At 42.4% G+C, this 20,608-nt stretch overlaps 1 protein-coding gene and 1 long non-coding RNA gene across 3 annotated transcripts in view; both read left to right on the forward strand.

Moving 5' to 3' along the window:
* Window positions 1–20,608, forward strand: part of Xkr6 (XK related 6) — a 236,890-nt gene that overhangs the window by 1,428 nt on the left and 214,854 nt on the right.
* Window positions 1–20,608, forward strand: part of LOC102548944 (uncharacterized) — a 43,948-nt gene continuing 23,340 nt past the window's right edge. Inside the window, exon 1 of the long non-coding RNA XR_010058172.1 lies at window positions 1–20,608. This exon is cut by the window's right edge and continues 10,079 nt beyond it. This is a non-coding gene — a long non-coding RNA (uncharacterized LOC102548944).

The raw sequence follows: 20,608 nt of genomic DNA on the forward strand, positions 1-20,608 counted from the left end.
GGCGGGGGCTGCGGCCGCGCGCGGGCCCCTCGGAAGGTCTAGGCTAGGCTGAGCGGGTTAGCCGTGCGCTGTCTTAGCCTCGCGACGGTCAATAGGTTGCCTGGCCACGCCTTTTGGCCCCGGGTAGGCCCTAGGTCCCGCTGCTTGTCCATCTCTGTCCCTGGGTTGCACTTGGAGGAGACCCTGCCTCTACCCTCCCTCCTCTCCTCTGCAGACCTCCATTCTGGTTGCCCCTTTCCCCACTGTGTCCCAAGATGACTGGTGCTTGTTTGCATCCTGGAGGAGATTTGGCCTCCTTCAGCCGGTTGCACTTGGCCTTTACCCCCTACCTCCATTCCTCCTGAGGGACATTTCCTTTCTCCACCCCCCACCCCCACCTCCCGATTTCTCTCTGCAGTGGCCGGTGTGGGGCCCTGTGGAAAAACCCTAGCTGCCTCTTCTTAAAGCACTCCTTCCTTTCACGCCCCTCCTCCTTCTGCAGCCCCAGCCCCTGCAAACACCGCTGCTCCACACCGCTGCCCTCCTTGAAGGAAAAAAATGACTTTTTTTTTTCTTTCCGGAATAGCTGTGCCCTTTTCGCAGTGACAGGGAAAAAATGAGATGGTATCTAATGGCAGCAAGCGTTTGATGTTAACTCTCACCTCTGGAAAATCACTGAGCCACTTGGGCACCTATTCTGTTTTTCATGTAATTTCTGTTTACATCCAGGATGCAAGCTTGGCCTCAAGGCCCTTTTCCCTCCTTCTGTAAAGTCCTAGTGTGTCAGGTTGATCTCTCAACTTGCCAAGGAACCTTAGTTGTCTGCCTCACTGTATAACCACATAGAGTACCTCACTGACTGGATACCCTACCTTTACCTTAACTGTCTACCTCACTGTCCACCTCACTGACTGATTGCTTCACTATTTATATCACTGCCTCTCTGACTATGTTAACTCTTTACCTCACTGACTGCCTTCCTTGTCTACCTTATGACCTCACTGTCTACCCCACTGCCTGGCTGCCTCACTGATAGCCTGTTTACATCAGACTCTCATTGACTTCCTATATGGTCTGCCTCACTGACTATCTTACTGTCTTCCCCTCATTGACAGGCTACCTCACCAACTGGCTACTCCTGCTGTCTCCCCTCATTGTCTGCTCCACTGACTGGGTACCTCACTGGCTACTTCACTATTTCCCTTTCCCACTACCTGGCTACCTCACTAGCTCCTCAACTGGATTTCTTCTCTGTCTGACTACACTGACATGGTTCCATGGTTAGCTCAGTGCCTTCTCTGTTTATCTCCCTGTCTACCTTATCATGTACCTCACCGATTACCTTCAGTGCTTACCTAACTGCCTGACTGCTGTTGTTTACGTCATTCTCTCACTGTCTGCTGACTGTCTCAGTGTCTACCACTTATTGCCTATCTCTGTCTACTTATGGAATACCTCACTATAACTGCCTCACTAAACCGATTACCTTCACTGTCTGCTCACTGTCTCGCCCTCTGCCTCACTGATTACCGTAGCTGTTCTCATTGACTGTCTCTGTTTACCTCAGTGCTTCCCACCTCACTGTCTACTTGAATGTCTGCTGATAGTCTCACTGTCTCCTGACTGCATGACTGACTACTTTAACTGTCTACCTCACCGTCTACCTCACTTACTGACCACCATCAGTGTTTACCTCACTGGCTACCCCAAGAAACCACTGAAACCTTAGTCACTCTGTGTCCTCCGACTTAAACCTGCTTCAGTATGATCTGGAACCAATGACTTTGCCAGTGACAGCGTTTGCAAGGGAAACAAATTTTTAGTAGAGCCTACACAAGGATGAATCCTTTCAGTATATTTTCTCTGAGAAGACTGCCCTAGAATGTTTTCTATGTCAAGTAGATTTTAGGCCTCAGCATCTCAGCTAATAAAGCTGGGCTCCGGTTAGACATGAGAAGTTTGTGTTTTGAATATTTTCTTCATATCTCTATTCTGAGTCTTCAGAACATCTCAGAAAGCAATGAATTGAATTAAAACGTTGTCCTAGAGTTGACAGGCAGGGTCAGGGAGAAGTGACAGTGGGTCTTGATTTTTCTGCTCGTCCCATGGTTGTTGACTAGTGTTCCTAGTCACTGGTTCATGCCAGTGACCATTACTCCAGCCGCATTTATCTGCAGATAATGTTTCCTGCTGATAAAAAATTACGAGCCGGAGGATAAGTCAGAATATTCTCAAAATAAGTCTTAAAGTCGAAAATTTTAACCCTTTCCCTAAATCGGTGCTGAATCAAAGTGGGTTTGGTATTGAGAATACAGTTTTTCAATCTGTTGGAGGCTGGTGTGAACAGTGAGGGGAGACAGGCATAAAGTCCGAGAGGAATCTTGAACTGTTAACGGGTTTTATGCAGCATGTGTCTAATCACTAGGCATCTGTCTGAACAAGCTGGAGTTATTGTCTCCTTGTCTTATGCATGTGAATGTGGGCAGTGAGGATGTTGGTGTCACGTTAAATTTTCTGAGCGAATTCTAATGTGACCCATCCCATTAGTTGGAAGTAAGCTCTTGTGACCAGTGAAGGTAAAGTTCAGTCAGTCATTCTTAGCGTCAGTATAATCCCCCTTCCCATTTAGCCAAATTCAACTGTGATGTGCAAAGTTAAGTCTATGTTTTGGGACAAACTAGGAAGTGTAGATTTAGCTTCTAGAATTTAATGGGATGCTGTATTAGCCCCACACCCTATCTTAATTTAACTTTCCAGAGTCTTCCCTGCTAAGAGATTACCGAAGATGTCTGTTTTTACTGTGACTAACATTCAGATCGGAATTTCTCTTTATGTAACTCACAGAGTTACAGTATTAAAAGACAGGCTAATTCTCTATTGCTGCATTTCAAAGGCAGCATTTACTGAGGAAGGATTTTCATCTTTTATTTTTGGACTGACTTTGCTTGAAATGCTCTGAGAACAAGGCCTGCTCATTAATACCTGCTAGGCATGTTGCTCGTATTGAAACCATCCACACGGAAGAGCTTGCGAGAAAGGTTTTCAGTCTTTTCTTGTTTTCACCTCTTGGCAAACGGTTGCTTGTCAACATATATAAGCACACATCGACTCAGTCCTTTCCTGCAGGTCTTCGGGGTGCTAGTTATTCCCTGTATCACATTTGTGACCTAAATTGTGCTATTTCATGTGGTCACATAGCATCCAGGTTAAGGTTAGGAAGTCCATCATTTGATTTGGGCCATGTTTCTAAGAAAAGATGTCAGTGAAGTTGTACATTGTCAAAACCAATTCCATTAAACATTGAATAGTTGCTTCTCCTCCCCCCCTTTTTTTCTTTCTGTTTTAAAATGTAAAATTCAAGGAGTCTGCTTGGAGAGAGAAGTGTCTATTTAAGAATATGTAGTTTCTTCTTGTGTTATATTTCCTGTCAAGATGGTACACACTTGACATCTCTGTCATGCCAAGCCCAGCTTGGAGCAAGGAAAAGTAGCTGTGTCTTAGTTAGAGTTACTGTTGCTCTGATGAAACTTGGGGAGGAAAGGCTTACATATGCTGAATGAGAGATAGTCCAGGGAGGGAAGCCAACGTAGGAACTGGGGTGGGGGCAAGAGCTAATGGAAGAAGAGGCTGCTGACTGCAAGAGGCTCAGCTTGCTTGCTTGTTTGTTTGTTTGCTTTTTTTCCTTTTTTTCTTTTTTTCCTTCTTTTTTGAGACAGGGTTTCTCTGTAACAACCCTTGGCTGTCCTGGAACTCATTTTGTAGACCAGGCTGGCTTTGAACTCTCAGAGATCTTTCTGCTTCTGCCTCCCAGGTACTGGGATTAAAGGCATGAGCCTCAGCCTGCTTTCTTATAGCATCCAGGACCACAGCACAGGGTTGACACCACCCACAACTGGCTGGATCCTCCCACATCGAATTAAGAAAATGCCCTATAGGCCTGCTTGCTACCTTGATAGCCAACTGAGGCAGTTTCTCATTTAAGGCTCCCTGCTCTCATGGGACTATAGCCTATATCAAGTTGACATAAAACTAGCCAGCCCAAGCTGTGTTTGAAGTGATTTGGTATGGTGAACCTGCTTCTGGAGCATATCGGAGTGTGACCGAGGTCTATTTAGTGCAGGCTTTCCTGGCACTAATTGCTGAACATGTAGCTTCTGGTGTAGCTGTTCTTCAGGTGCTTCTCCCTGGGGATAATGGGTGTGTGAGTCAGTCCTAGGGTCAAGTCACTCCAGACTACTTCAGCCCAGCAAGCTGGTGCTAGAAAGTGAGACAATTTTCTTGAAGGCTTTTGGCACTTGGAGCTGTGTGATTGAGTGTACATGTCTCTTGGCCGTGTTGAAGTCTTTCCTCAGCATCTTGGTCTTGCCTTTGGCTCCATCTTCAGAGAGAGCCCTGTGGAGGTTGTCATAAAAAAGACGTCACGTTAGTTTTGGAGGGACAAACAGCGATGGATAAAGCATGCTTGCATTGCCCCAGTTCCTGGTTAGGGTTGGATGGGGAAGGTGTGGGATACTTGTTTTCAGCCAGGGAAGAGTACTTGAAGTAAATACTGAGATTGTGGAATGACAGTGACAGTGGAAGAAAGACTGAGAAATAATAGGATGAGAAATATATCAAATTCTGTCTTATATGGGTTTCATCCAATTTAAAACTTACACCCATTTTACAGATGGAGTAGGGTCAGAGGGGGTATGTGACCTCTGCCACTGGTAGAGAGAAGTTTTGGCACTATCTCAATAATGGCAATGTTGGTCCCACTTTCTGCCCTATGGGGTGCTCCCTGATTGAAGACCCTGGCAGCTGGAGTGCCCCCGTGACTTTGCTTCCCTCTGAGACTTTGCTCTTACAACTACTCAGAAGTGGGCTTGTGGTACCCTTGAGGCTCTGGGACCCCTTGGTAGTTGCTGTAGTTCTGTCACCCTGCCCCTTTAGTCCCGTGCTTTAGATCTCATTGGAATTGAGGCAGAGTTTCAAGCCTTGTAGCTGATGATGACATCAGATGTGACACATAGCTGAGGGCTTGTATTGAGAACATTATTTTCAGCAGTCTCTCCAACTCTTTTTTCAGGGTTGATATCTTCCTGGCTTGAGAGACCATGCCAGGTTTGACCCTCTCTGAGCCACCATTCATACCTATGGTCCTCTCTCTACAAGCTCTCCCTGTTTATTGGTCTTTGTTGATCTGTTTGGTATACCTCAGGGTTACAAAGTAACAAAGTACTCACTTGCCAGCCTAAGCTATGCATCAAGCTCACCCCAAAGTCAGATATTTAGCTCCATCCTGGGAAATTTTGGTCTGTGAGTTCTGAGATTGGGACTGCTCCAAGAAAAATATAAAGGACTGGAGGGATGGCTCAGCTGTTGTGAGCACTTGCTGCTTTTCTAGAGGATCAGAGTTCAGTTTCTAGAACCTATGTCAAGTGGCTTATAACCTCCTGCAACATACATGCGAACAAAACACCCATACACAATAAGTGAAAACAGTTCTTTTTGAGACAAGTCTTACTGTGTAACCTTGGTTGACCTGCAACTCACTATGTAGACTAGACTGGTCTCAAACTCAATGGAGAGCCATCTCCTCCTGCTTTCTGAGTGATTGATTAAAGGCATGTGCTACTATGATCAGTGAAAAAAAAAACTTAAAAGAACCTTAATATCTTGAAAGTCTAGGTTTCCAGCAAGTTCCCCCAGCTGTTCTTGGGGGTGGAGGGGAGAACACAATTGTATCATCTGATTCACACAGTATTTACAGAGTAGTTTTCAAGGGAAGAGGGGGTAAATTCTAGATAATTTAGAGGGTTTTTTTTTTTTTGGTAAATTTATGCCCTACACAGATTAGGTTTATCGAGATAGAATTATGAAAGGGGCTCTGTGGATGGTTTTAGAAGTTTTTACAAAGATGTATTTATTAATACATCTTTCTTGTGTATTAATGTTTATCCTGTGTGTTATGTATGTACACTGTGTGCTTGTACAGAGGCCAGAAGGGGGCGCCAGAACCTCTGGAACTGGAGTTATGGAAGGTTGTAAGCCACTATGTGGTGCTGGGAACTGAATCTCAGGTCTTTGGCAAGAGAAGTCAGTGTTCTTTAGTGATGAAGTGTTTCTCCACCCTCTGTAGGAGATTTATAATGGAACGTTGGTATTTAAACAGTAGTCAGCTAGGGTTTTTTAAAACCTTGAATGGGGTTGATGAAAATGTTAGTTATGTTTTAATGAAATAATTGCTGGTGCCTTATAGTGCGCTTAAAATTCTGATGTTGTTGTGGAGACATTTGACACTCAAATGTGGTAAAATTACTCTGGTGACTCTGAATTTTCTTTGGAGTTTTGAAATAAGTTAGGATCTTTATTTGAACACTATGGTGATTCTCATTCTAGAAAATCACAAACTACAAATACCAGTACTATGGGGGAAAAGAGCAAACAGATGACCTAAAACTGCTAAGCTTGCAACTAGGCAAGTAGTAAAAATCATGCCACATATATATATATATATATATATATATATATATATATATATATATTAAGGCTAACATTCCATAGGCCTTTCTTTGGGCTGCATGCCCAGGTAATTCTAGGTCTTCATTAGTTTTCATATGTAGAATCCTTTTTAAAAAATTAAAACTGTGTGTGTGTTTATGTTTGCATATGATGTATGGGAAGGGGTGCACATACGACAAGATGCACACAGAGGTCAGAGAATAAATGTGGGGAATTAGTTCTCTTCTTTCATCATTTGAATTCTGGGGATTAAACACAGGTTGCAAGGCTTGGTAGCAGGTACCTCTATCTGCCAATCCATCTTGCTGGCCCTATCGGAAGGCGTTTATTTGATAAGATTCTCAGCATTTTTTTGGAAAGTAGTCTTCTTCTTTGCCATCATTCTCAAAATTTGCAACAACACTGATGGTTGCAGAACTTGCTAAGAATGGGCTTCAGACAATGCCACTTCCCCATGTGCTGCTGTTCCCACCTTGAAGTCACACATGGAGGAACTTGTGGTTACAGACGTGTATACATATTTGAATTGAGAGATGTTAAGGTACAGCCATTGAAATGTCAAGGTTCGACTGTAGTGTACTAGCTTGGGAGACAGGGTACAGTGTTCCAAAGTTAAATGAAAATGATTACTTTTTAAGTGCTTAGTTGGCCCTTGCATATAGTAAGGAAGCAAAGAGGGGCTGGTTTCATCCCCTGTTAAGTGTCTGCTTCTGTGACCTCGCCACTGGATGAGAAGTGATCTGCTGAATAGTGCTCCTGGAGCCTGGAGTGGTTTGGGAATTTGCTTCATTTGTTATGTGGTTATAGTGAGGGTTTATATTAAAATTCATCTGAGCATACAGTAAACAAAAAGAGCAACAGTAGCCAGTTGTCAGGGAAAAGACTGATGGGTAGAATAAACAGACTGCTTTCTGCAATATAAACAATCTGTTTTCGTGATTTTTTTTTCCCTTTACTTTTTTTTTTTTTTTTGAAGGATGAGTAGAACCTCCAAATTAGGAAGTTACTTAAGTGGGAGACAGCAGATCTGCCTGTATGTTAATCTCTCTTAGTTTCTGCACTAACGAAGACAAAACCTTAGCAGCTAAATACAGCAGGAACGCATGACCTGCTGCTGTGGTCCTGGCTGCAGGTGGTCTTGACTGGTTGTGACCTTGACATTTCTCTGGCATTTGGGTCCCTCAGCCTGCAGAACATCCAGCCATAGATAGGAGAGAATGGGCCTCTTTCTTCAACCTCTGATTTGTGACTACTTCATATAGATAACCAGTCTCAGAAGTGAACCCAGTGGACACAACTAGGTCAAGAATGGCTGGCACACCATGCCAAGAAGAATTTGCATTATGGTAGAATGAGGCCAAGAAAGAAATAACTATACTTAAACCATCTTACTCTTCAGATTACAGTGGCAAATGCATGTTTATATGAGAGAGAGGGATGGATACAGTCAATGTGTACTGTATGTAATTGTCAAAGAATTAATAAAATATAGGAGTATAGGAAAGCATTGCCTTTCGTGGTTGTTGTAAAGTTTTCTTTTGGTTACTGCATGTGTGGGTGTGCATGCACTGTGATGTGCCTGTAGAGGTCGGAGAACAACTGTTGGGATTTGGTTTTCTCTTTCCATTGTGGGATCCAGGGAGTGACCTCAGGTCACCAGGCTTGTGTGGCAGGCACTGTTATCTGCTGAGCCATCTCACCTGTCTACTGTTTTCTGAGACAAGGTCTGCCTTGCAACCCAGCTGGCCTGGAACTCAGTGCATAGGCCAGCCTGGATTCAGACTTGTGGGCGATTTTCCTGATTGTGCCTCCCAAATGCTGCGATTGTAGTCCTGCTCCACCGTACCTGGTTTTGAGATTGCCTTTTACATTTTTGTTTCTGGCTTTAGTTCAAGGAGCAACAAAGTTTCTCTAAAAAGAAGAAGTTGGGGGCCCTGTTGATCATCCATTGTACAGTTCCCCTTAAAAATGTATAGTCACTCGTGCCTGCTGGGTCTGGAAAATAATTAGCTATTAAATTTTTAAAACTAAAGAGCTAGGTTTAATGATTTGAAGCCTGAGCCATCCTAAATATACCTAAATTCAAATGTACTGAGACATCCTGCTTCTTACTTTGACATGTTCATCCTATCTATCTATCTATCTATCTATCTATCTATCTATCTATCTATCTATCTATCTATTTTCTGGAACCCACCAAGTAGGCTGCCGGTGAGCTTCAGGCATCTAGCTGTCTCTGTTTCTCCAGTGTTGGAATTACAAGTGTGTGCCACCATGCTTGACTTTTTCCTTTGGGGGACTCAGGTCCCCATGCTTACTGTACACTTAGCTGACCAGGCTGTCTTCCCAGCCCCTAGTGATACTTTATTGTAGAGTTATGGCACTATACCTAGACTTGTCAGTGTTTCAAGTTTTGAAACAGTTCATCTGGTTTAGAAAAGGTTGAGTTCTGACTCTTAACTAATGTCACTTTAATTCTCTTCATTCTATGGGACTTTAATTGGACCCAGGCTCTTTAAAGTGGTTTTATTTCTGTCTGCTAATATTATAGATCACCAAATATATTACGTAGAAAAACTTGTAAAATTATAGTTAGATTTGGAACTTTTTATATACTAAAATATTCTGGATACTATTCGATATCTGTGTTAGTAACTCTTGGGGATGGCTTAAAATTATCTGAAAATTCCTTACAAAGGTGTTAATTACCTACGTGTGACTTAAGTGTAGAACTAATGCACTGTTGAAATAGTCAGTTGTGTTTTAGAAGTTCATAGTCAAGTCCAAAAGATATTTAAAAAACAGGCACCTACCATTCCAGAAAGGAAGTTTTTAACTGCTGTTGAAAAGCACCCTCTCTACTAATTCTCTACTAATAATAGGTTACATTTTCTGTGATTCTTAAATGGCCTTTAAAACTGGGTCACTGACACATGAAAATAATAACTATATATTTACTTAGTAGCTATTTAATAATTAAAATTCCTTTATGTAATATACCACCAATGAGCCCACATAGGGCTCTAGATGAAAATTCTTGTTTCTTTTAAGAAGTCAATTTGTGACCTATGTGGGTAATAAGATCTTCTCAGATATGAGGGTCAACTGCAAATTACATAATGAGAGTAGCAAACATATACCAGAAATTTTGGCAGATTGTGGTAACATGTAAGGTAGGAAACATTCATTGCAGGAATTAGGGTCCTTGTAAAAAGTATTTTACAAGGTCTTGTTGTGTCATGCATTGGGGGAGTGGGTAGGACAGGCCAGAAATTGAGACCCATTTTTGTGCTTTAGATATAAATTACAGTGGGGGTAAGCTGCAGGCTGTAGTCTTGTCTTATATACATAAAAGAAAGATGGTTCATGAGACGGGACTTGAATTTGCATGGCTGTTTGCTGGCACACAGATAGGTGCTGTGTTTTGGAAGGAAGTCAGAATGCTCATTAGTCTGGTAGATGAAGGAAGTGTAGTGTATGGAGCCAAAGAACCATGATTACTTCCGGAGTGAAATAGTAGATTATTAGAATTTTAAAAAGGGGTTTGAATACTCACCCAGATTTGAAATGAGTATATATTATGAACAAACTCATTTTCTTTCTCCTTGTCTTAGAGGAGAGGCTAAATCACCTTGCATGTATGAGACCACTTTGCTGTCCCACAAGGTGGCTATGAGGTTTTGAGAAGGTTGTAGTAGCTCATGGCTGGATATTTTCCTTCCTTCTCTGCTTGACTGGCATTCATGGAATAGGGTCATGAGAAGACCCGATGAACTTGCTGGAGACTTGAGGGGAGAGCTGTAATTGGAAGCACACTCCAGTCAGGGTATCTGCTCAGTGGTCAGTGTCACCTCCAAGGCGATTAAGCAGCAACTGAAGAAGGCACTTTGTGTTCCTTGCAAGTTGCAGGCACTTTGTTCTTGTATCAAAGAACAGAACAGAATACCTAATTATAATAATCTTGTAATAATTACAATATTTTGCATTCATTTTCTCTTAAGAGTCTATTTGAGTAAGTACTAGCCTTCAGAGGCTGTTGGCAAATAGTGTTTAGGCAGCCGCTGGCAGCTCCGGTGTCGAGCGTGGAGCGCCCTGCTGCAGGAAGGTTTAGTTGGTCAGACACTTGATTTCTTTGCTGCTGCACAACTGTTTTGGGAAGGGGTGTACAGCACAGGCTTTTACACTTGTTGTGAATATGTGGAGTGTTGCTCGCCATCTGGGAGAAGAGTGAGTGCTGAACTCCCAAGAGTGGTGGTGCTGGAGACCCACACCATTCGGCATTATCTTCCCTCATAGGAGGGTGGCTGACAGCAGTTGTCATTTTGCTTCATCAGAGGTTTAACAATTGGGCTCCATGGGCAGGCAGGTTTACAGAAGGGACAGGACGGTTACACTGTTTTCAGGCAGTAGTGTCTTAACTTTTTAAGTGAGTGACTTTCATAATGCTTATTGACACTTGGTATTTTTATCTTTGGTATCTGAACGTTTGTCCGCATGCATGTATGTGCACCATGTACATGCCTCAGTTGGCTCCCCTGGTGCTGGAGTTAACGATGGTCATAAGCTGCCATGTGTTTGCTGAGAACTTAACCCTGGTCCTTTGCAAAAGCAACACATGCTCTTAACTGCTGAGCATCTCTTGCCAAAACTTAGCATTTAAAAAAAAAAAGTGATTTTTTTTTTTTATAATTGAGACAAAAATACCGAGTTGCATAAGAATAAAAGAAGAAAGTCCTTTCCTATCATGAAGAACCTCATGGAAACTACCATTGGCAGAAAGGGGTTGTGAGCCACCTCCCTCATATTTTTAATAGTGTGTCCTATCAAAAATTATATATCTGACTATTTTTTTCCTTTGTTTTTTTTTTTCGGAGCTGGGGACCGAACCCAGGGCCTTGCGCTTGCTAGGCTGACTATTTTTTAACATTTATTTTTAATATTTTAAAATTTTTATATGTGTGAATGTTTTGCCTGGTTGTGGGTCTGTACACTGCTTGTGTGCCTGATGCCCATGGAAGCCAGAAGAGGGCATTGGATCCCCAGAAACTGGAGTTAATAGATGGTTGTAAGATATCATGTGGGTGCTGGAAACCCACTGGGTCCACTGTAAGAGCAGTCAGTACTCTTTAACCACTGAGCCATTTCTCCAGCCCATATCTGTATAGTTTTGAGTTGAATTCATCATTGAAATAGACTTGATTGTGAACATAATTCGTTGTCATAGGCTGCAGCATAGGTAAGGAACTGGAAGAGTAAGTTGAAGAAAGGCATAGAAGATTCATAGTCCACATATGAGTGGGCTTACAAATTTATATTTAGGTTCTTCCTGTGCAAAGCACTGATGCCTACTGCATATCTTAGACCATTTCCAAGTAAACGGTTGGTAGACTAGTGACTTAAGTGTCATTATGAGATTTTACATGACTGAGGAAATTCAGTCTGGAAGAGCTACACTAGCTATGGGCTGCTTGCTGGATTCAGCCTCTTTGGAAGCAGCGTTCTTACAGTAAATGTTTCCCATCAGTCATGTGTAGGACTATATTTATGAGGTCTTTCTTTGGAGTCTGCATTCTTTCTGACATTGCTCATGCTTGTACCTGGAGATATTACTAAAGAAAGAGAAGAGCTTCACAATTTAAAGTGGATTTATGTGAATACTTTTCTATGGTAAAGAAAAAGCAACAGTAAACAGCAAACATCACAAAACCCCACCTCTTTGTCATCACCTCCGTGGCAACAGTAGATTTTGTTTGGAAGCAGGCATGGGTTGTGGAGAATACCCCAAACCACTGTGACAACCTGGCGGCTTCTTTGAGGAGCTCGTGTTGAGAAATGTGGCGGTGCTGTCACTAAGTATGCTTTGTCCCATCTTGGTCATTTGGAATTGACAGCCTGTTCTGTGGACCAGTGTGCACTTTCTCTGTACTGCGTTCAGCACCATTAACAAGAGCATCTGCCCGCTGTTTGGGTTATGTCTCTGTGGCTGCAGGGTCCAGTTGGTTTGTGTGCTGTACAGTGCTCTGGTTCCTTATTTGTATTTTCTAAAGTTCTTCTGTCCACTGTGGAACAAGGTTTGTTGAACTTCCTGTTTTTCCTGTAGTATGAGTAACCCGTGCTTCTGGTCAGCCTCTATTTTCTTTCTTATTTTTGATGTATTGTGCCTTTGATGAATGGCCCCTTATTGATAAGATAAAGCTCTACATTTCACCTTCCGTGGCTTACTGATACTGGACGTATATTTTAGAAATCTCTTTAAAGTCTTTACATACTAAAAACAGTAGCCTTCTTAGGCACTCTTTGTTAATCTTGAATGGACTTACACCCCCTATGCCTTGTATTCCTTATGCTGGTGTCTGCTGGTGTTTGTTTTTGTTGTTGAAAGTCCAAATGTCTGAGGATTATGCTCTCTCTGTAAATCTGAATCTCTTCTTCAGGGTTTGCTTGTGTTTTGGTTCTGTTTTTTGAGGATTATCACTTTCCCTCATACTCTCTTGACTTTAAGGTGTGTTTGTTCCTTGTCCTGTGTGGTTAAGGGTTGCTTGGAAGCTTGTGGTGTGGTTATTGTTGTATTGTTTTGGATTTCAGTGCCAGAGATTGAACCTACAGTCTTGACTGTAATAGGCAAGCACTGGACCATGGACTAAGTTGCCCACAGTGACTTTAAGCTTGCTCTTTAGACTAGTCTAGCCTTCAGTTTATAGCTATTTTGTCTGAGCATGCAAATAATCAGAAATGGGAAAAAAAATCAAACAAGTAACACCTAAATCTCTCTGTCTTTGCTAGTTGGCTCTTTATGGGTCTACTTTGAGCATTAGACAGACTGACGTGTGGTATAAATGTAACCTAAGGTGAAACCCCAATCTCCTCATGCTGCTTCTGAGCCTGTACCTGCTCTGAGCATGTGTGTGGTTCTTGAAATCCTCCCATGTGTTTGCTGCTTTTGCCCTAATTCCCAAGGACATCCTTGTCTTTTCCTTTTGAGGTCTCCTGGATCTGTCTTATGTCTCAATTATGATGCTTACTTACGTCAGGTAATTCTGATTAGTGCCAGCCTTTCTTCAACTTGGATGGGTTTGGGGTTAGAAACGAAGCAGGTTTTTGTGACAGACTAGAACAGTTAACTGAATAACGGGATAGGAAGGTCTGTTCTACTCCCATTGGTACCTGGAATTAGAGTCCTAGTCAGGGAACATGGGCAGCTGCTCCAGGTGAGCAAGACAGATGAGAACACTGTAAACTTGCTTATTATTTTTAGTTGATTTTCTTGACTACAGCTTCTGTCAGTTGCTTAGCGCTTGACTGATTTGTAGAACTCTGATAGACGGTCGGCTCCTTCCTGCTGTTTCACACGGGGAGGCTGCACACTTGTAGCTCTTGCCTCTGCTTTCTCCCAGCATCACTCTGTCAGACTGCAGGAGTTCTTTCCAGAAAGCTCAGAAACATTTGCATCCTAGACTGAGATGCTCAGAGCCTTTTCTCGTGACTGGGAGAATCACCCAGCTCTGATTTTCATTATACTTTTTTTTTTTATCTGAATGCTAATATTGATATTTTCTGTCTTAAATAGAGAAATGTTAGAAGTAAAGAAGCTTTGATTCTTAGTTCATTCAGGGTGCCATAACAAAATGTTACATTGGAAGCGGGGGGTTGCATATGACCATGAGATGTCAAGGTTTTGACAGATTTGTTTGGTGTCTGATGAGGATCTACTCTTTGGTTTTTACTAATTACTCGGTTTCAGGTGTTCTGTTACAGCACCAGAAATGGACTATGATTACCAAGAGTTTGAGGCCCTTGGATGAGAGAGCAGTGCCTACTACCCCTCGGGTGTTTGTGGGCTGCTTTTGTTCTAGGTGGACATTTGGTGTCCTTTCAGCCTACTTGGTGCAAAGAACAACTTAGCTCTCTCGGGACTCTTCTCTAAGGGCACTAATCCCATCCACTGGGGTTCTGCCGCTTACAGACCTTGCCTCTTAAGGCGATAACTTTGGAATTTTGGCGAGCTACAGATATTCAGACCACAGCCAATGACCATGTTTTGAGGTATTTTTCTGCTTTGAAAATGCATTTCCAAAATGACCCAAGAACAAGTCATTATGTACAAATTTTTAGTTATGTTTTTATTGGTAAAACTTAAGTGCAGCTACAGTATTATTTTGTCTGTTTGGTGGATGGCATTTGTAATTAGTTTGAAGATGGGGAAAGTTAGAATGGTTTGGCCGTGTTTGTCACCACTGTGTGCAAGCTTCTGAGGACTTTCTGCCTTCATGATGAGACAGTACAAAGCTGTTCACGGGGGGAAGACAGAGTCTCATATTTCATGTGAGGGAAATGTCCGTGCCATAGGTTCAGTGTCCCCAAAGAGTTGTACCAAAGTTCACTTGCCAGTGTGATGGGGTTGGGAAGTGTTTAGTTCCTTTTCTTGTGCTTGTGGTACAATAACCAACAAAGCCAACTTAAAGAGGAAGGGTTTATTGGGACCCATGGTTTGAGGGTGCAGTTCATCATGGTGGGGGGAAGCGTGTGTGTAGAGTCATGTGAGACAGCTGGCCACATTGTGTCTACAGTTAGCAAGCAGGGAGAGGGGAATTCTGGTATCTGCTTACCTGCTCCTATATTCATTTGGAGAGCTGAGTCTATGGGATAGTGCTACTCACATTTAGAGTGGGCCTTCCTCCTCAGTTAATGTCTCCGGGAACCTCAGCAGAGACTCCCAATAATCACACTGACAGTCAAAATTAACTGGGAAGAAGCTCAGTAAATGTGTGTTGTTGATGTGGCAACAGCCTGTCAACAAAATGTCAGACCTAGACGGTTTACAAACCCTTCCTGGGGTGAGGCTCAACCTTCTTTTGGTCCAAATCGGAACTTTGGCAGTGTAAATAAGAACTAGCAGCCACAGTCTTCTCCCTAAGGATGACAGAACAAGATGTCTCTCTACAAAGACCTCCTGCTGAGACTAGTTCGCTTCTCCTTCTGGTCTGTACAGAATAGAGGCACTGAGATTCCAGGATGTGCGAGGTTGTTGGTATGTCTCCATCAGATCTGGAACATCCTACCTGGACCCAGCTTTTCTATATGTGTGTCTATTCTGTTTTTGTTTTTGTTTCTGTTTTTTTTTTTTTTTTTTTTTAATTCCCTCAAGGCCAGAAAGACTTCCACGACCAAGCTGGGCAATTAACCATCCCGGAAACCAAGACTATAGAAGGTTGACCAAACCACGCAGGGTATGGCACTTACATTACAGAAAGTGAGACTTGTTAGGCAGTCCATGTGAATATACTAGTTCATGTGGGACATTATGTTTGAGTGGGCTCTGTGAAAGCCGTGTTCCTTCTCTTGACCTGGCCCGTGTTTCCTGCCTTTCTGCCTGACAAGCTACAGCAGCAAGTTTCTTGCCAGCTACCACTGCCAGGCTCTCGGACTTCTCAGCTTCCAGAACTATGAGCCAAATCATTTTCTATTTATAAGTTTCCCAGTCTCAGATATTCTGTTATAGCAACAGAAATAGATTAAAATAGACCATCTTAATGGAAGTTTAAGGTCTTTAGATGAAAGAATAGTGTATATTGTTTTTCTGGTGATTCCTGGCTACTTTTGTCCTTGATGAAGCATTTCATGTACTGTATCGGGAGTCACTGTTAATTTCCATAAGTATTATGTATGAATTAACATGCATTTACACTGAAGACTGAGTTGGAGTGGGGAGGGGAATGGGTTGCAAATAAATTGTGACCCTAGTATGGTGTTAGTGAATATCCTCCTCTCAGCTATCTCTCTTCATCCTGTCTGGTTTGTTTAGGTCGGTGTAAACCGAACTATAATTTGGTAGAATTTCCCCTAAAGCTACAAGTAGTAGTTGACCTGGCTTCCCTGCTTAAGATAATCATAGGAGGTTTGGTACAGGTTGGACTACTTAGTTCTGGCATGCTTATTCCAGGGGTTGCTTATATCCAAAGCTGTCTTAACCTGTTGCTACCTCAACTTCCTTGATGTCCTAAAGCACGTCATCTTGTTGGAGCCCCCTACTGGTGAGGCAAAGTGGGCTGTAGGTAGATGTAGTTACCTGAAAGTGTCAGTGTATTGTGCCCTAAGGAAGTGGTGGTGTTGGTGTAGAAGGCAGGTCTCAGGTGTCCAGGGCTGTCACATTTGACAAGTGGGTGGTAAAGAATCGTGGAGTCAGTGGATGGGAAAGAAGAGGCCACTTAGGGTCTAAGATCTCCACTGTTACAGCATGTGTGCTTGTTTGTGTGTCTTCCTTTGGATTTGGACATATATTGCATATTATTTTATTCTTTGTGATGCTGGGGATTGATTCTAGGGCCTTGTGTTTAGTAGGCAGGCACTCCCCTCCTGGGCTATATACTCCAGCCAGCCCACTGTCTCTTTTGAAATAGTGACTTAAAACAAGAACCTTTGAATTTTGGCTTCATTCTTTTTCCTCCCCGTCTCTTCATCTCTTTGGTTTCCCCTGCAGGAACCCATAGGAGAGAAGACTAAGGCTAGCTTAACTATAGGGCCAGGTTCACGGGGAGGAAAGGGCTAATGACAGTTCTGAGTGAGTACTGGGAAGTCTGAACCCCAGGGGCAGGGAGGAGCCGAGCAAGTCTAGTAAGTTCTCTAGTAATTGACCTCATTCCTAGCTTGGCTGGATGGTACTCAGTCGCAGAGTTTGAGACTGAAAAGGATCAGAGAACTGTGGACTCTGCTTGAGGCACTTTCAAACCTCACCGCTCTCCTAGAATTGAAGCTGAAGCCTGCGGGATGATTTGACTTTCTGGCCCTGAATAGGCAGAGTCAGCGGGGAGTCGGGTAGGGAGCAGAGCTGGCCTGCTGCTCTTGCTTTCCCCACTGTAGACAGCAGCATTGCAGGCAGACAGGAGCATGTTTCCTTCCACATTAGCCTGTGAGCGAATTTACTAAGGTAGTGGGGCTGTTAGTGAAGGTTGTCCTTTTGAGATTTCTATATAATGTTGTCCAATGGTGCACACAGTGTAGTGATGACTCATGTGAATGACACAGGCTTCCTATAGTGAAGGCTCCTCCTATGAGTGCTACACAGCTATTGTGAAGTCCTCATTATTTTTCCTCCTGAGGGCCTGTCTTTTGTTATTTTATAAAACATTTTTTCTTTAAAGTGTTTCAATCATTAAGTCTTTGTCATACTGAATTAAGAGTAGTTTTTCCTTTCCGTTATTAGTATACCAGACTACCACTCTGAAACGCTTGATCCTTAATTAGCTGGCAAGGCAGGGAATTCAATCTTCGCATCTAAAACTTGGAAGCATGAAGCAAGATAGTAAGACTATGGTGACTCTGTTGAAGCCATGTGCAACCTTTTCAAGTAATAAAATAAGCTTTTCAGGTGAGTGTAGTATTGGACAGTGTTCTGTGTAGACTGGGCACCAGGGTCTGGTGGCTTTGTCTTCAGGACCTGACGGTGATTCTGCCAGACAACTGCTGTTTGTCTCACACAGTTCAGGTAGCCTTGAGTCTGTGCTGCTGGAGACCCCTTTGAAGGCCTTCACCTGTCTTTTCCCTTCCAGAAAGGAGTGGAAACTGTATAGTGGACCTGTGATAGATTGTTAGGTTCAGTTTTGAGTCCCTAAAGAAATAGAGACGTTAGTGCTGAGAATTGTGAAGCCAGCCTTAATGGAAATAAAGACAGCAGATGAAAGAGTTCCTTTGTCTTCTCTTGGAATCCAAGGGTGAACCTTACGTGTAGGCAGAGAATCGGTAGACACCGACCCCTCCCACACTCTAGAAACTCTTTGCTAACTTACAAGAAAAGTATGCAGACACTCGGGCGGGCACCTTCCCAGAGTCGCATGCTTGCTGTGCTCTGCATGTTGTACATGCTACGGTGCCTGCGTGGCTTCATGAGTCTTCATTTCTGTCTGTTGCCTTTGTTTCATCATGTTCTCTATTGATCCAGCAAATTGGTTTATTTGGGTCAATTGAGAGTAGTTACCTAAGGGAACTGTAAATATTGAACTCAGTCATTCATGTTGCTTAACTAAGTGCTGGGAGTTAGTTACAATTCTCTGGATACTGTGTAATAATCTAATTCAGAAATTAATTCTGGTAACTAGCAAGACTATGGTCACACTGTGTCAGTTTTCTGGTCACTGAGGTTACAGCTGTGTACACATTGTAGGAGCACTCACCTTGTCTTTGACAGATCAGCTCACATTTATGTTATGTTCAAGCTGCAGTGATTGGTAGTAATGTTATTGAATTATGGGTAGTGAGACCAGTTTGCTTAGGACTGCTTAGGAAACTTACCTACTTAGAGACGGATTAGGAGTGCATTGTGTGGTTGGCAGGAGTAGCCACTGCAGATGTGCTGCTGGTTGAGAAGCAGCCGGTCAGCTTTTGACTTGGTTACTCATTGACTTCTCTTTCTTTCTGAATGAAAGCAGTTAGGTTTAACTGAAGCTGACTAAGATAAGAACGAGAAGCTTTGTTCAGAAGATGTGTGTGTTGGACAAAGCTCTGGAAAGCTTTCCTTGCAAGACTGTTGTCCTGGCAGCAGCTCATTCATTATTCTGGAGCACTGGGTGCCTTTTTCTCTATGCCCCAGCCTCCAGGAGTATCTGTCTGCTCTGCAGAGGCAGTAGCCACTTAGCTATAACTCTGAGTGGGATGGGTAAGTTAGCAACATGCCTGGGTATTATTTGAAATCAGAGATGGGGAGGCCTCCAGATCTTTCAGGGTGGACCATTGTCTTTAATTTTTCTAAAGCTCCTTAGCACCAGTTTATTTTAATATTATATTGGCAGAAATTTTTCTTAAGATCTTATATGGATTCTGTACACTTTGGCAAAATCTTGTAAATCCCTTTAATGCAAATAGAAAAAAGATCTTGCTGGATATGGTAGCCATGTTTGTATTCCCACCACGTAGGAAGCTGAAGTAGGAAGATGGTGAGTTCAAGGTCAGTGTGGGTTACATAGTGTGAGATGCCATCTTAAACAAGGACTGAGTATAGCTCAGTGGTAGATCCTGAGTTTGACCTGTCTGATGGAGGTTGTTCATGTATTTCTGTTTTAATAATAATATTGAATATATTCGATATAGTATTTGATAGTAACTGTTGTCATTTCCCTTCTAATATTGACCTCTGATTATCAGTTATATCCTCCCTTCCGTTTAGTGTTTTTTGAATATGGTCTGCACTCTCCTTCCCAGCACGGCTTCTGTGCAGCTAGCTAGACCTGTAATTTTAAGCCAGCATTATTTCTTGGCTGATGGGAGCTATCAAGAACTTTAAAAGGCTAACTTGTGTTTTTTGAGGTAAGGACAAATATGAAGCAGAAGGAGTATTGGAGTATGGGCAAGCTTAAAAATAGAAATAAAATAAAGTTCTTGCTGGGAGATTTTCAAACAGCTCTTAGGTCAACAGCTTTGAAATGAGGTTGTCTGATTAGGATTCACTTTCTGACTGCTCTGTTACCTTGCCCTCTCCTCTGTGCTTCCTGGTATGGCCTCACCTTTCAGGGACTGTTGTGTTTACATGGGTGGAATTAAATCAGATTGTTCTCTGAATGATCTGGTACTAAGTTAAATTATTGCCACTCTTTAATGTCTAAATAGTAAGAAAATTATGTTCAAGTTTGGTTCTTTTTACACAGCTAATGTGTAGCCTTAGAAAATACATTTCTAAAGTAAATATAAATATTTTGAAATGTGGTAATCTTTTTATATACATACTTCTGTCGAAAAGTGGCATTGTGATTACATTTTCATTAGTATGTGCTAGTGTGGGTTAGTGTTTAATAAACATAGTTTAAATTGGGACATAATGTGCAGCCGATGAAACTGAGTTCTGCCATGTGGAGGGCTGAGTTGTTGATACTTTCAACAAAAAACAGAGAAGAGAAATGGAATAGTGTTCTTTTGCTTACTTTTACTCTAAGCTTTTGAATACTTTGGGGACAAAAGTTGTTTTCCAGTACTCAATGAACAAGTCCATTGTTGAGGAAGAAAGGACACTGGGAAGAATGTCCTGGGGAAGTTAGGGACTGCACTTGTTTCAAGGGACACTCACAAATTGAGTCGGTTTTTTTTTTTATTCCTTGGAGGAATCCTAATGCCATACGTGCCTTTAAATTAAGCAGAGCAA

Source organism: Rattus norvegicus, chromosome 15, assembly GCF_036323735.1.
Source record: "Rattus norvegicus strain BN/NHsdMcwi chromosome 15, GRCr8, whole genome shotgun sequence".
In the NCBI taxonomy this organism is placed as follows: Eukaryota; Metazoa; Chordata; class Mammalia; order Rodentia; family Muridae; genus Rattus; species Rattus norvegicus.